The 11976-nt window shown below is 46.2% G+C and overlaps 1 long non-coding RNA gene across 1 annotated transcript; it reads right to left on the reverse strand.

Annotated features, from left to right (window-relative positions):
* Positions 1-6848: 6848 nt before the first annotated feature.
* Positions 6849-11976, reverse strand: LOC120655785. The gene is made up of 3 exons (XR_005667731.1): positions 11603-11976; positions 7314-7455; positions 6849-7237 (listed from the first exon to the last, which is right to left on the reverse strand). It is a non-coding gene; the product is annotated as an uncharacterized LOC120655785 (long non-coding RNA).

Here is an 11976-nt window from a genome sequence, read left to right on the forward strand (position 1 = left end):
TGTTGGAAAAGGTTATGAAAGCGGAGGCTTGTTCCGTCTTTCTTTGTCAGATATTTGTAATAAAGTTGCATACAATATTATTAACGTTGATGAAACAAATGTTTGGCATTCGAGGCTTTGTCACATTAATTTTGGTTGTATGATGCGCTTAGCTAATTTGAGTTTAATTCCAAAGTTTACTTTTGTCAAAAATTCTAAGTGCCTTGTATGTGTTGAATCAAAACAAACTCGCAAGCCTCATAAGGCCGCGGAGGCGAGGAGCTTGGCACCCTTAGAATTAATTCATTCTGATTTGTGCGAAATGAATGGAGTGTTGACAAAAAGTGGTAAAAGATAGTTCATGACTTTGATTGATGACAGCACTAGATTTTGTTACATCTATTTGTTGAAGTCAAAAAATGAAGCTTTACACTACTTTAAAAGCTATAAAGCTGAAGTAGAAAACCAACTTGAGAGAAAGATCAAAAGAGTTAGGTTAGATCATGGTGGCGAGTACTTCTTAAATTTATTCACTTTATTCTGCGAGGAACATGGTATTATTCATGAGAGGACGCCTCTCTATTCACCTTAGTCAAATGGGGTTGCCAAAAGAAAGAACCGCACTCTAACGGATTTGGTTAACACCATGTTAGATACAGCGGGACTTTCCAAGGAATGGTGGGGTGAGGCTATATTGATTGCATGTCATGTCCTAAACGGTGTTCCTACAATGAATAAAGAGATAACACCATTCGAGAAATGGGAGAAGAAAAGGCCAACACTTTCATACTTACGTACATGGGGTTGTTTGGCAAAAATGAGTGTGCCAATAACCAAGAAACGTAAGTTTGGACTTAAAACTGTGGATTGTGTCTTTCTGGGTTATGCTATTCACAGCATTGGGTATAGATTCTTAATAGTGAAATCAGGAGTACCTGACATGCATGTTGGTACTATAATGGAGTTCAGAGATGCTACATTTTTTGAAAACATTTTTCCCATGAGAGATGGAACAAGTTCATCTAGGCAAGAGTTCATCGAGGATGATAGCTCTGCTGAGGCGATAAAACACAATGAACCTACACTTGTGGAAAATCCTGAGGAGGATAACAATGATGCTCCTAGAAAGAGCAAGAGACAAAGGACTGTAAAGTCTTTTGGTGATGATTTTATTGTATACCTCATGGATGATACACCCAGAATCATTAAACAGACATATTCATCTCCTGATGCTGACTATTGGAAGGAAGCAGTGAGGAGTGAGATGGATTCTATTATGTCTAATGGAACCTGGGAGGTCGTTGAACGTCCTTATGGATGTAAACCGGTTGGATGCAAGTGGGTGTTCAAGAAAAAACTTAGGCTAGATGGTACTATTGAAAAGTACAAGACTAGGCTTGTGGTCAAGGGTTATACCCAAAAAAGGAGAAGATTTCTTTGACACTTATTCACCAGTTGCCCGATTGACCACAATTCGAGTGTTACTTTCCCTGGCAGCCTCTTATGGTCTTCTCGTTCATCAGATGGACGTTAAGATGGCTTTCCTCAATGGAGAGTTGGAAGAGGAGATCTATAGGGATTAGCCAGATGGGTTTGTACCAAAGGGTCAAGAAGGAATGGTTTGTAAGTTGTTGAAATCTTTATATGGTCTCAAGCAAGCGCCTAAGCAGTGGCATAAAAAGTTCGACAGAACTTTGACGTCTGCTGGCTTTGTTGTGAACGAAGTTGACAAATGTGTGTACTATCACTATGGTGGGGCTGAATGAGTGATTTTTATGCTTGTATGTGGATGGCATACTGATCTTTGGCACTAGCCTTAATGTGATTAAGGAAGTTAAAGACTTTTTATCTCAAAGTTTTGAGATGAAGGATCTGGGAGAAGCTGATGTTATCCTTAATATAAAGCTTTTAAAAGAGAGCAATGGCGGGGTGATTCTTACACAGTCTCACTATGTGGAGAAGGTGTTAAGTCGCTTTGGTTATAGCGACTATAAACCTGTCTCAGCACCATATGATGCCAGTTTAATTCTAAGGAAAAACAAAAGGATAATGCGAGATCAGTTGAGATATTCTCAGATCATTGGGTCATTGATGTATTTAGCTAGTGCAATAAGACCTGACATCTCGTTTGCTGTAAGCAAACTGAGCCGGTTTGTTTCAAACCCGGGAGATGATCATTGGAAGGCTCTTGAAAGAGTAATGCGCTATCTGAAGGGCACAATGAACTATGGAATTCACTACACTGGGTACCCAAGGGTACTAGAAGGGTATAGTGATTCAAACTGGATTTCTGATGCTGATGAGATAAATGCCACAAGTGGATATGTGTTTACACTTGGTGGTGGAGCTGTTTCCTGGAAGTCTTGCAAGCTGACCATCTTAACGAGGTCAACTATAGAAGCAGAACTCACAACATTAGATACCGCCACTGTTGAGGCTGAGTAGCTTCGTGAGCTCCTTATGGACTTGCCGATAGTTGAAAAACCGATACCGGTAGTTCTAATGAACTGTGATAATCAAACGTTGATTGTCAAGGTGAACAGTTCAAAGGATAACATGAAGTCATCAAGATATGTGAAAAGGCAGTTGAAATTTGTCAGAAAATTGAGAAACTCCGGAGTAATAACCTTGGACTATGTTCAGACGGCTAAAAATCTGGCAGATCAGTTTACAAAGGGTCTTTTCACGGAATGTGATAGACAATACATCTATGGAATTGGGCTTGAAACCCACGTGAGTCACTCTATAGTGGAAACCTATCCTATGTGATCGGAGATCCCGTGAAGTAGGATGGTGAAACAAACTAAAGTCTGACTGAGAGAAGAGAACCTTTGTAAAAATGCTCATTCCATGTATAAGGTGCATTTCTATTCTAAATCTGTATGACAGGTTGGTCTATACCTTAATGTGTTCCAGGTGGTTTCTTTAAAACAAATGAGTTGTTTTCTTGAAACAAAGATGTTGTCCTACAGAACATCTGAATGGAACACACCTATATGAGTCTGACTACTGATCATAGTCTATGAGAACTGGATATTCTCTAGAAACTCATGAAAGGCCTAGAGTATGACTTATAAGCTCCAAACCGCGGGGATGCTTATGCAGCCTAGTACTAGTTTAGGGCTCTGGTCAAACTTGTTTGCACAAGACTGGCAATTCAAGGCATACACTACTACAATTTTTATTTTCGGAGGCGTGCATTTTCGATTTTCGGAGGTGTTTTTCGGAAATGCCTCAGACCTATAGTCACTGTAAATGGAACATTTTCAGAGGTGTTCTTGTGCACGCCTCTGTTAATCCAAAAAAAAAAATAGGGAGCCTGGCGAGCCCATTTGACGCCGCACTGCCGACCGCCGCCGCGCCGCGCGCGGCCGCCCGCAGCACGCCGCACGCTCGGGCCCGCCTCGGAGGCCGCCACCGACGATGCTGAGGTAGACGAGGCCGGCGAGCTAGTCGAGGAGGACGAGGAAGGCGAGCAGGCCCGCGAGTCCCAAGCCGTTGTTGGCGGCAACGAGGAGGCCGACGAGGACGAGGACAGCGGCGGCGTTGTAGGCGAAGAGGAGCGCGAAGGCGGCGAGGAACGAGGCGGCGAGGCGCCTCCAAACGCGGGGCATGACGGAGAGCACCCGCGGGAAGGCGACGGCGTCGTGCTTGGTGGAGTAGAGGAAGGCGACGGAGAAGACCGCGGCGGCGGTGGCGAGGAGCGCGAGGAGGTAGGCGGCGGTGATGCGGGCGAAGAGCGGGCGGTGCAGGCCGCGAAGGACCTGCGCGGAGGCGGATTAGACGCTTGCGGCGCCCTAGAACTGCAGCTCCTCGGGCTCGCACTCCATGGCGGATGGATGGATCTGTGGATTGGCTGGCGTGGGTCTGTGGAGAGGGAAGCGCCGGCGGCTGAGGGATAGGGAGAGAGAGTAATGAGTCCAAACCCTAACCCTATCTATATATATGTGTGCTTGCAATCGGGCTTTTTGGGCCAACGGGCTGGGCCTATTTTTTCTGAGGCGGGCTTTATAGCGTAAATGCCTCTGTTAATCGATTAACTGAGGCGGACACGAACGCCTCAGTTAATAGGAAACGAACGCCTCAGTTAATCGATTAACTGAGGTGGACACAAGAACGCCTCAGTTAATAGAAAACGAACGCCTCTGTTAATGCTGGGCATTAACAGAGGTGTTTTCTTTTTGTGTATGACTTAGAGGCCTTTTTCAAGTGCCTCGCAAAATCCAGAATTGTAGTAGTGATAGTCCATTGTATAGTTGTGAATAAGTGTAGCCTTTGTCTTAGATGGAAGTTCAACTTAACAGTCTCTGTCAAATACTGGTATATCAATGAGGGAATGAGAGCATTTCTAGTGTGGAATGAAATTTTTGGTGGGGATTGTTGGAATTATGGGCTTGGCCCATTTATTCTATTCAATGCAATAAAAGAATTCAAAGCCCACTATTAAATGCTAGGGAATCAATTGCTTAATTCCTATCGAAAATTGAGGAGGATCTCAATCGACTTAAAAGGTGGACCCTATGTACACCACTTGTGAAGCCGGTAAGAGGAGGTCGGTGAACCACACGCGTGGGCGCGCTCGCTCGCCTCGCCGAGCCGGGCCTAAGCCGAGGCCGCGGCCGGACGTGACGTGCAGGTGCGGTGCGGTGCGATGTGCTGAGATGAGAGAACGTTTTGCTGTTGAAAGCATTAAAATATACCAAAAATTGCCTAGTTCTCTAACACCCCTAACTCGTCCCTTGGCCGGAGCTCCACCGCGCCACCATCTCTGGCACGACCGCTGCTCGGGACTGGTGCGTGCGAGCTCCCTTGGGCGCAGCAAGGCCAAGCTCCACGGCTGCAGCTTAGGGCCGGCGGGGGCGAGCTCCCTTCGGTGGCGCGGCCGGAGCTAGAAACCGGCGGGAGTTCCCTACCTTGACGGCCATGCCGCCCAAAGCTCCTCCCCCCCAAAAACCGCGCCGCCCCAAGCTCCCTCTCCCGTCGATCGGCGGATGCTGCCCCATGATCTCCCTCCCCTAATGAACGACATGCACAAGCACATTATGATAATCTCCCCCAAACAGACAGGATTAGCTTCTTTGGAAAGCAGCTTCCTATGGAAGCAAGTGGAGGTTTTCCAAGTAGAGCATTTGGAGAAACTTAAGCTCCCCCAAATATGGCCTCTGTTGAGTAGGGGATTCTTCTACTTTTAGAGGCTATGATATTTATTCGCAACTCCAGCAACAGTCTTCACATTTCAGGCCCTATTTTTCTATGATAGGTGGGACCCATCTGATATGTCTCATTTTTATTTTTTATTTTATTTTCTCCTGACACATCTCTAGCATCTCCCTTTCCCCAGGAGAATTCAGAAAACAGCACCATTTCCAAACGGTTTTCAGAGAATAGCATAAAAAATCAACCACTCAAACCATTGCGCTAGTCATGAAACAGCACTGAAATAGCATTATACTTCTTATTCCATACGCAAAGTGGCCAAATTGTCCCTGCTGTTCCGACAAGTAAAGCTGGCCTTTTTCTTTGCCTTTGCATTTTAAAAAGGCATCACACAAATGGATAAGTATGGACGTTAATTAAGCAAGCTTACCCATATGGCCATATACAGTAGAATGGGTGTTAAATAATATTTGATCCATTTTAAATGCAACACTACTATAGCTTCAATTTTGACTAAAAGCATACGGAAAGGCTAACGTTATGATATACATAGCTAAGTTGGGTATTTAGAAAGCATTACTTCTTGCATAACAAAATATACATTGCTCATGCATTCCTAAAACGAGTACACGTTTCCATTTTACATTAGTAAAACGAGTATAAAATATGATGTCTTACTATAGTTACATCTTTTTTTTTTGGATCATGCGAGTTCAGCCTGGCAAAGGAAAGCAAAAATAACATGTTGGACTTTTAGTATTTGGAAAACTTGGAAAACACTAGGGAAAAAATACCAGGAGAGGAATAGAAAGATTCGGTGATATTTCATGACTAGACATAGTGGCTTAATGGTTGTATTGTGAAGGAACAAGTCCAATTTACCCCCTAGACCCCCCTCAAACTACAAAACCAGACATCTTACCCCCCCTCCTCAACTCCTAAAACTGGGCAAATCACCTCCCTGACAGGCTTTCGCTGACATTAGTATGTGGGTCTCATATGACAGCCTCTCTCTCCCCCCTCTCTTCTCTTTTCTCTCCACCGCCATCGCCCGTTCCTACCCGGGCAAGCTCTCTGCCACCGCCACCAGTTCCTACTTACCGCTCGTCCTCACCACCGCTGCCACCGATTCCTCCCCCGCCGCTCAAGCTCTCAAGCTCTCCGCCGCCGCCGGCGGTTCCTTCCCGCCGCCGCACGGCCCTATCTCGCCACCGCCGATTCCTCGCAACCGAAGAACGCATCTGTCTCGCTGCCTTTGGTTCCTCCCTGCCGCACGCTCTGAATTGGCTTCGGTGGATTGAGGTGCGTCAACGGTGGCGGCAGATCAGGAAGAGGCTGCGGCGAGCTAGGAGGAGGTCGCTCTAGCCGGGGCAGGGGTGGCCACACCGGGCGACGGCGTGGAGGCAGAGGTGGCACGCATCGGTGGTAGGAGCCCGAGGGCGGCGCACTACTCCAGCGCCCCCATCACCGCCAGTTCAAAATGACTATCACCGCCGGTTTGGGGGGTGTTGGATTTAAGTCGATGGTGATGGGAGAGGCCATCACCGCTAGTTCTGGAACCGTTGGTGATGAGTCCGTCAACCGTTGGTGATGGGTGCTCATCACCGCCGGTTTGTTTCTTGAACCGGCGGTTAAGATCTTTTCCCATTAAAAAAATATTTATATATTAATATTGCACCACCACTACAGCATATATAATTATAGCAGTAGGATTCAACTAAACAGCTCGTACATCAAGATTAAATGGAAGTCCATACATCATGGTTAAACGAAAGAGTCCATACATCAAAATTAAAATGAAGAGTCAATACATTGAGATTAAAACAAAGAGTCCATACACCAAAGATATTGTAATGTTTGATAAGAACAAAGTCCATACACCAAATGTATTTTAATGTTTAAACGATACGATCTATGTATTACACCTAGATTATGTGTACTTAGCTCCATCATCTTGACAGGAGCGACGGGCTCACCTAATTCATGAAGCTCGGTAATAAGAGACCGACCCTTGGGCATCGTTCCGACCTTGTTTGGGCCTACAGGCAACCGACGCCGTGGTCTCTTCCTCATTCTGAGCTTCCTCATTCTGAGCTGGCACCTGCATATATATTAAACAGTTATTTCCTACAACTGATCCAATTAGAAGAGCTCACATATATGCGATAATGAATTACCTCATCATGCCATTGAGGTTTAAGTATGCAGAAGGGCTTCCATCCCCTTCTCCACCCTCACCATTACCAAAGGCCCCTCCATCATTCTCCGCATTAATCTCAGCTTGTTTCCCACGACGAGGCTTGAATCATGAAAATCGCCCTATTATGCATGCATATGAGTAAAGAAGCTTGGTTTGGTCAAATTCCATTTTTGTATGGCAAATCATAGAAAGGATATGTAGAAATAATTTGAGTGTGATTGTGTTGACCTCACCAAAAACATTACCGAGTTTCTGTTAAAAATATATCATAATATCCTTTCAAAGATCAACACAATGGCACAGCACCAAGTCAACATGTTCATCCCAAAAATAAAAAGCAATGATACCCCACGAACAAAAAAAGAAGGCAACACAGGATTCCAAAAAATTGTCCATAATGTATTTCTGTTCTAATTAGTACCACAGAAATAGAGAGATTAATATTGTGCTTCTGTGTCTAAACCTAATACTGTGATACTTCAGAGCTGCTGTTAGCCTTGCTGCCCTCCCTGTTCCTTGCATTTGTGGCAGGTTTCCATCCATCAGTTAGGACAAACTTGCATATACCATCAGTTACCACAAGAGTTCCATGCAGATAACTTGAAGTTCAAGTAACTGCTCATGACTCAACATTAAGTTCTCAACAGTAACAATTCATACATAATTGAGAATCATAAGCATCAGTAGCAGGTAGCAAGTCATTCACCGCCACTGATTTTCCCAGTGTGTTGACGCCTTTTACGGGCCAACACACGATCGCGCTAGGTCGTGCGACACGAGGAGGAGCTCCTTGCAGCACCTCCTGCGTGGAGCGGTCAGACCGGTCAGAGGGACCGGTCAGACCGGTCGCCGTGCAAAACGGCGACGATCCTACGAACGCTCGCCCGGGAGGGACCCCGTCGGGGCAAGCGCGTGTAGGGTTGCCCTAGGCTCGGCAGGCTAGCTAGGGTGTCCTCAAACGCCATGGAGACGAGAGAAGAACAGCACGTCGAGGTTGGAAAAGTAGGGTAAAGATAAAAAACGATAAAAGATGTGTTTTTGATAGATTCGATTGGGTTCTTCTTCAATCGGCCGTGACCCTTTATATTTATAGGGTGGGGAAGACTTACCCCGCAAGAAATCCTGTTTACAGATCTAAATCTATTAAGAACTCTAATTGTACTCGGACTCCTCCTAGACCGGTCAGACCGGTCAGACCTACCGGTCAGACCGGTTGGTCATGCCAGACCGTCTACAGACGCCTAGACCGGTCAGACCGCCTGGACACACCGGCCAAACCGGTCTGTTCAGGTTACTGCCAATTTTGGTCATCAACATATGCCCCCTGTTCTTTGGCAAAGCTTGCGTGCCAAAGAACACTTCTCTGGACCAAAATTGTCTAAGGGCGACGATTAACAATACGGCGGCCATACATTATATTTAAACATGCTAAAATAGCCGAACTAAGAGAACTAGCATGTAACAATTTCTAGCTTACGATCAGCAAACTATTTCGGCTTTACATTTCTTAGCATGTTCAATAACAAAAATCTTGAGACTGCCAATGCGGCCGATTATACAAATCATAGCTCCTTGGTAAAGTATAAAACTGATAATCATAATATGGCAGCCAAGGATTATGACCAAACCATGGATTAAACAAACCTGAATATGCAGACCATGGTACGTGCATCGACGGGATAAATGACGAAGACCAATACGATGACCATTGATGCTTTCTTGATCTTGGTGATGAAGAACTCCTTTTTCATTTATCTTCCAATTGATTGCTTTGTTTTTGCGCAGATATCTTCTTGTATTTATCCGGAAGCTCCTCAAAGGTCGGTTTGATCCTATTTTTTGCACCACCAGACTTTCCAGGTTCAGACCGGTCGGACCGGTCTGACGAACTGGTCAGACCGGTCTTGTCAGAACCGATATAGATGCTCTTATCTTGCCCCCAGCCGAACTTGAACATTGTTCGACTATATTGTTTGAAGTATGGTCTCCATTGGGAACAATCTGAGCAACGGAACTAGCCGATGTTTCTTCAACGGTCGGCTTTTCTTTATCTTGTGTCAAATCTGAATTTTTATTCAATCGCCCATCTTTTTTGACACGATAAACTTGCTTGATCACCATGTGTTTCTTTTTCTACATAGGCCGATTTTTAGGATCAAAACGGTCTTTATTTGTAGGTGATGGCTTACTAATTGCCGGCTCCCTATAGGTAATATAATTTGGGCACAAATATGTAGGAAGAGACGGCATATAGGAATTAAAATACCATGACGGATAAAAACAAAGCATGCCGTATGGTATATGTGTATACGTCCTATGTGATGAAAACGGCACTGAATTAGGAAAATTATTTGTCTGCCGATTCCGATCATGGAATTGTTGTCTTGGAGTAGATCTTGGGTGTTTTGGATGTTTTAGCCGACTAGCATCATTATTTCGTTTTCTGAATTTAGCCGGAAGATCTCCAAGAAAGGGCTTCGGCTTTTCCTTTTGATGCTTGTGATGGCCTTTGGATTCAACAGTTTTCCAAACACCAATCTCGGGGTTTTTGGGCTTAACCATCTTAGGTTTTGAATTATTTGGTGAAACCCTAGACGAGGCGGTTAGACCGGTCGGATAACCGGTCAGACCGGTTGCGGTGCAACCGGAACCTTTGACTATGTTTTGTTGCCCCCAAGCGTAGAAGTACTAAACTTAGTTTCTGTGCTCTTGCTAGGGAAATTTGGCTCAACAATTTCGGCTTGGGACGGCCGAATTGTATCTTGACTAGCAACATTATGCAAAATTTCGCAAGTATTACTAGTCGGCTTTTCAATAGCCGATTTTTGAATAATAGGAATTGCAACTGAACTATCTTTCTTACCAATCAAATGCTTGACAAAACCAGATAGAATGTCAGATAAAGTACCTGAAGATTGCATATCCATTAATACATCAATGGTAGATGGTGTCTGCAACTCCTTTATCTTAACGACTCCATGCTCTGTTATACGAAAGCAAGACAAAAGTAGACCTTCGACTGCTTTGTCGTATTCTCGCCGATACTCTTCAAGTAGTTCTTCAGATGATGCTGGATTGCTAGGGTTTGACAAATCGGCCATGATAGCCTGATTCTCGTTCCCCAGCGGAGTCGCCAAAAAGTGTGTTGACGCCTTTTACGGGCCAACACACGATCGCGCTAGGTCGCGCGACGTGAGGAGGAGCTCCTTGCAGCACCTCCTGCGTGTAGCGGTCAGACCGGTCAGAGGGACCGGTCAGACCGGTCGCCGTGCAGAACGGCGACGATCCTACGAACGCTCGCCCGGGAGGGACCCCGTCAGGGCAAGCGCGTGTAGGGTTGCCCTGGGCTCGGCAGGCCAACTAGGGCGTCCTCAAACGCCATGGAGACGAGAGAAGAACAGCATGTCGAGGTTGGAAAAGTAGGGTAAAGATAAAAAAGATAAAAGATGTGTTTTTGATAGATTCGATTGTGTTCTTCTTCAATCGGCCGTGACCCTTTATATTTATAGAGTGGGGAAGACTTACCCCGCAAGAAATCATGTTTACAGATCTAAATCTATTAAGAACTCTAATTGTACTCGGCCTCCTCCTAGACCGGTCAGACCGGTCGGACCTACCGGTCAGACCGGTTGGTCATGCCAGACCGTCTACAGACGCCTAGACCGGTCAGACCGCCTGGACACACCGGCCAAACCGGTCTGTTCAGATTTCTGCCAATTTTGATCGTCAACACAGTGCATGTACTAACTCAGAGAAACAGCAGCTGTTGTGACTTGTGAGAGCTGGATAGGGGAGGGAAGGTAGCAGAGGGAGCAACGCGGCGGACTCTTTGGATAGCATTGGCTCCCTGTGCATTTATTATCTGCACAAAAAGACTATGCAGGTATACCCTTTTACTCAAGACTCTCGTCAGCAATCTGCACATGAGAAAAGGATTGCAAGAGCTGCTGCCGAAGCTCTATTCATGGCTACATCTATGGCCGGAGCGACGACCACGAGTCAAGGACCGAATAGATTATGCATAAACAATTTATACTCAAACTATTTCAGTGGTCCTCATTCGTTTTCTTCAGTAAAAAATTATATATATAGGAAGAGCATCGAAATAGCCAAAACTGATGAATTAGGGAACCGTCTCCTGATCCAATTTGATTTAAGAAAGTGGTGCAATCCTAGATCAATTAAAGGACGCTAGCACAAATCGATGTCCAGGCCAACGAGATTGGGGGAGGGGGAGGGGGGGGGGGGGTGTTACCTAAGGATTACCTTGATCTACATTACGATGCAGGCACGTCAAGGAGCGGAGGAGCGAGTAGAAGGCCGGACCTCCTCACGACGGAGGCACGACAGCTCCTCGCAACGGCGGCGTGGCAGCTCCTCGCGGGGGTGGCGCTGACGTCGAGGGAGGCGCCGGGACTCAGGGACGACGGCGCGGGTCGGTGCGGGGGCTCAGGGATGGCGGTGCGTCAGGTGCTCAGGGCGGGGGAGGCACCTCTGCACGGGACGGTGGCCGGCGCAAGTAGGGCCGGCAGCCGGAGCGGGACCTCCTCGGAGGCGCCGGCGGGCGAACAGGATTTTGGGAGGCAGCAGGGCGTGCGCGGGCTTATTTTGGGGGGAACGAGGCTTCACCGTCGGGTCCA

The sequence above is a fragment of the Panicum virgatum genome, chromosome 1N (genome assembly GCF_016808335.1).
Source record: "Panicum virgatum strain AP13 chromosome 1N, P.virgatum_v5, whole genome shotgun sequence".
In the NCBI taxonomy this organism is placed as follows: domain Eukaryota; kingdom Viridiplantae; phylum Streptophyta; class Magnoliopsida; order Poales; family Poaceae; genus Panicum; species Panicum virgatum.